The 4,817-nt window shown below is 25.9% G+C and overlaps 1 non-coding gene across 1 annotated transcript; it reads right to left on the bottom strand.

Moving 5' to 3' along the window:
* Positions 1-1,177: 1,177 nt before the first annotated feature.
* TRNAL-CAA lies at positions 1,178-1,261 on the bottom strand. Its single transcript has one exon. It is a non-coding gene; the product is annotated as a tRNA-Leu (tRNA).
* Positions 1,262-4,817: the final 3,556 nt, after the last annotated feature.

The following is a 4,817-nucleotide window of genomic DNA, read 5'->3' as shown; positions in this document are numbered from 1 at the left end:
GGACCAAAAGACCAATTAAGTCTAATAAATCATAAGTTAAACATGTATCACTAAGTTCTATACATAGAGTCATACCCAATATTATTTTTACTATGGTTGTCTTCATTTACACTACAACATTTTTTACTTTAGGCCATGCCAAACTTGCCCACATGTATAACACTGTAGCCTTAACACAAACAAGATGGATTGGATTGGAGTACTGGTTTCGATCTATGGATTGTATGAGATTCAACAATTTGTTTATCATGAGTGAAAAAAATTTGCCTCTCCCAAATTGAATACCAAATGCTTTTATTGAAAAAGAGTATAAATCTCCCAAGGTGAAAAAGAGATTCTAACGAAGTCGAACTACACCGATTTATAAGAGTTTATCGTCGTGTTACTGGTGAAGATCGACGAAAATGTTTAAGTCAGTATAATCATATAAAAAAACTCTATAATGTAAGAGTGGGTATGAGAATTGAATGAATACGCCATAAAAATGTTTTTTTGTAAACCTTTTTTAATCTAGACTAAGTGTATAAGAGGTGTTCAAAATAAATAAATAATTAATATTATTTTGCTGATTATTTATTATTTAATCAATTAAAATTATATATATATATATATATATATATATATATATATAAAAGAAAATATCCAAATTATATTGATATAATTCATGTAGTTTGAATTCTATTATATTTAATTAGATATCTATAACAATATATAAAGGGATTCCCCTTTTTGTGTCCACATTTCAAAATATCAATTTTACCCTTTAAATATAATAATTTATTAAATTTTTAAAAATTGACCGTTACTTTTACAATGTTTTTATAAATTCGGCTATTTCTTCTTCTTCTCTTCTTTTTATTTATCAATGATTATTCTTTCATCTGTTTTGATATATTTCACTTTATTTTTAATAATATAATTTTAGTTTATATAACAACTTAATAATATTACAATATTATCACTTACTAATATAATATCACGCATATTTAAAAAATATATCGCGCCTGTGTTTATGCTAGTTATATTATAAATGCATATTCTTATATAGTTCGGATATGAGTTGGTAAAAGATTGAATTTATTCATTTCAAATTTGGTTTGTTAATGAACTCATGGTAGGTTTAAAATAAATTTAATTTACGAGAGAGTACAGTAGTACAAGTTATCCAAAATATAAATGTCAGAAGTGGGATTTGAACCCACGCCCTTTTTCAAGGACCAGAACTTGAGTCTGGTGCCTTAGACCACTCGGCCATCCTGACACTAAACATAAATTTGCTAACCCTAAAATGAACATGATTTGATGGTATTCAAATACAAAAAATTATGGATATGATATGCTATTTTAAAATCGCCTACTTAATTTAATTTAATTCTAGTTTTAGAATTTATAACATAGCATAAATTCTTAATCGATTTTAAAGTTTTAAAATAATTCATATAACATAAATTAATGACTTGAAAATTTAGGAAATTAGATTTGTGTTTACCATTTATTATTTTAGTCATTAAAATAAAGTTAAAGAAATATAAATATTCATCACTATAAATTATAAATATATAAATATATAAATACGTTATTAGTAATATCATATGACAATAATTAAATTGTTGCCATAGTTTTGTCAACCATTTGTGACAATAATTTTATGTTATTATGTTGGATGTTAGAATTGTATTTGGTTTAACATATTATAATTTTTATGTATATGATTAATTATTTATGGACGACGCAAGTTGATTAACCAATTTTGATGAAGTTGATTATAACTAAAGGGATATAACTTTTGTACAATCTTAGTTAGAGATGTAAAAGAAATTTGTACTCGCAGGTATCCGTGGATAAAACTCGCAACGAATAGGAAATGAATATTGTAAATGGATATCCGCAGGTGGCGGATACGAGTATTTTTTATACCCGCATGTTAACAGGACAGGTACGAGTATCATAGTATCTCTACCCACAGATACTAGTACCTGCTATATTCTAATTTAAATTAAAAAATTTAAAAAAATGATTAAAATATTAATACATTGATTTTGAATGAGTTATTTTTTATCAATTAGGTTTAAAAAAATTCATTTCTTTGTATTTAAATGACTTGTTTGCATTGTGTTTGAAATTTATAAATGTTATGCATTGTATTTTTATTTGAATTTATGGTTAAAATATGTTATTAAATATTATTCTTTTTGTAAATATCCGTAGGTACCCGTGGATATTCGCGGATATTAAAAAAATATGCAAGTACTCACATAATGGATATCCACACGGATATGAGTACGGGTACGAGACAAATATTTTTTCAGCGGATAGGGTACATGGGAACTACTACCCGTACCCTATCCGCCCCCGTTGACATCCCTAATCTTAGTATCTCGAGTTTTAACAAGAACATTATTTATAGAAAGGCCTTAATAGTAAATTAGTATCTATTTTTGATGAATTTGTTCAATTTAGTACTATTTTTTTCTTATTTAATCAAGTTTCAATTTTTGTCAAGTTTTGTCAATTTAGTTCTATTTTGCAGCGTCGTTTAAATAGTTAACATCATAGGAGGGTGGAACACTTCGTTGAGGTGGCCTCTGACGTATCCTGTTTTATCACTGACATGTGTCTTCCTTCTCATTTTCATAAAACACACTTCATGTTCTCCAGTGATCCAACTTCACACTCAATTTTCTTCCTTCAAACAAAAAAAACCATCTTTACATATTCATCTTTTCTCAACACTAAACCACCCATCATCAACACAAAACACACATAAACTTTCTCTACATTATCTTCCTTTCCATAAAATCAACACACTACTCTCAACCGCAATCAACTTCATCTTCTTCCTTAATCAATTTCCAATTCAGAATGAATCGACCAACACATAATCACACACAAACAACTACTTTTTCTCCTTTAAAAAAACCCGCTTTACTCCTATCTCAAAACAAGTAGATTAAACTCCCTTTTCTATCTCTCCTCATCCCCATAGCCTAACCAAAGAGCATGTAACTACACATTCCCTCATCTCATTCACCTTATATCCAATCAAACACAGCATCATTAGAAATCAAAGAGCAAAGCTATAACAAGAATAACATTCCAATGAAGCACCGACTGTGGCAATTGATTGTCGTCGATGGCTACTCTAGTAATAAAAGGAGGTGATGGAGGTTGTGGGTTTAGGAAGCAATTGTGTCTGCCTGTGAAGGGGGAGAATATGGTGGCATTGGACATTCGTTGGCAACGTCTCTAACGGTGATGGCGGGGCAAATAAAAGATTTGAGCGACAAGGTGATTATTTTAATCGATTATTTGAAATAAATATAAACTTAAAAATACTGATTCAATCATATTAAATTTAAGAAGAATGAAAGTGGTACTATTTGACTAATTAAACCAAAAATTTACCAATAAAATTTAAATTTTAACATTCAAAAAAAATTGTAAAATAGTGTAGGTTTTTCAATAGATTCTTATAATGTCTCTAAACAACTTTCAAATATTTTTAACTTATAAAAAAGGTTCGTATTTTATATATTATAAAAATCTGAAAAATGATAAATTAAAAAAATTTAATGGAAATACATTAATATTTACAATTAAAAACAATAAAAGTTAAAATATGATATAGAAAATAAACAAGTAATATAATATTTAAGAACAAAAGTTTTATGGTTCTTAATAATATAATAATATATTAACATATTAGTCCTAATATAATAATAATAATAAAAATAATTAAAATATGGTGTAAAATAATAAATAAATAATTGTAAAATTTAAATATGAATTTTTAAATCTTTTTAAATAATTTTCACATATTTTTGACATTTTACACAAACTTAAACAATAATTTAAAAAATAATTTTTATAACATAGACATTGGTATATCATTACAAGTTAAAACTATACATTCTTAAAATTTTTAAATATATAAAATTACTAATGATCTCAATTTCAATTTTTTTTCTAAATTAGGAAATATATTGTCAAATTTGAAATTCAAAATATATAGTAATAAAGTTTGAATTTAAATTATAAATTTAAAAGCTATAAAGTATGGGAGCAAAGTTAAATTTGAAATTCAAATCCAAAAAAAATTGTGAGAAAAGGACTCCAATAGAAGAGTCTATCAAACGTCTAACCTTTGTATTTTTGCATAGTGTATTATTTATATTTGTCTACATAATCTACACTTTGTAAGTTTGATTGTTTACTATTTATATTTTGTTTGCAGTCTAACATTTGTATCTTAAAGAATCTATTATTTATATTTAGGTGTAATTAGTCAGATAATACTCACTTTTGTTTGGTTATGTCAGTTTCATATCCACTTTTAAAAAGGTGTGAATTGGGTCCTAACTTTGGAAAGATGTGTTTATCAGCCCCCTTTGAGAAAAAAATTATTAACGCCATTAATGATATCGATATTTAAAATGACTTACAAGAGTGAAAAGAACCTAATTGAAACATTTTTTTCAAAAGTTGGGATTCGATTGACACATTTTTAAAAGTGAATACCAAACTAACACATCTGAAGAGAGTGAGTACTATCTGACTAATTAAACATTACATTACTATGCACAATCTATCATTTGTAACTTTATATCGTTTACTCTTCACATTTTTTGTATCGTCTAATGTTTGTATCTTTATTAAGTCTATTCAATAATTTCTATATATCGTCTATCATTTTTATTGTTAGAGAAACAACTATTATATTTTTCTACATTTTTTACTCAATATTTCATTCAAAATTAAATTTGATTTCTTAATTTTAATTAACTAAATCTTAATATATTATTTAAAATAGTTATATA

This window comes from Vigna unguiculata, unplaced genomic scaffold, assembly GCF_004118075.2.
Source record: "Vigna unguiculata cultivar IT97K-499-35 unplaced genomic scaffold, ASM411807v1 contig_583, whole genome shotgun sequence".
Taxonomy (NCBI): domain Eukaryota; kingdom Viridiplantae; phylum Streptophyta; class Magnoliopsida; order Fabales; family Fabaceae; genus Vigna; species Vigna unguiculata.
The sequence above is the reverse complement of the archived record's forward strand: the minus strand, read 5'-3'. Positions and strand labels throughout refer to the sequence as shown.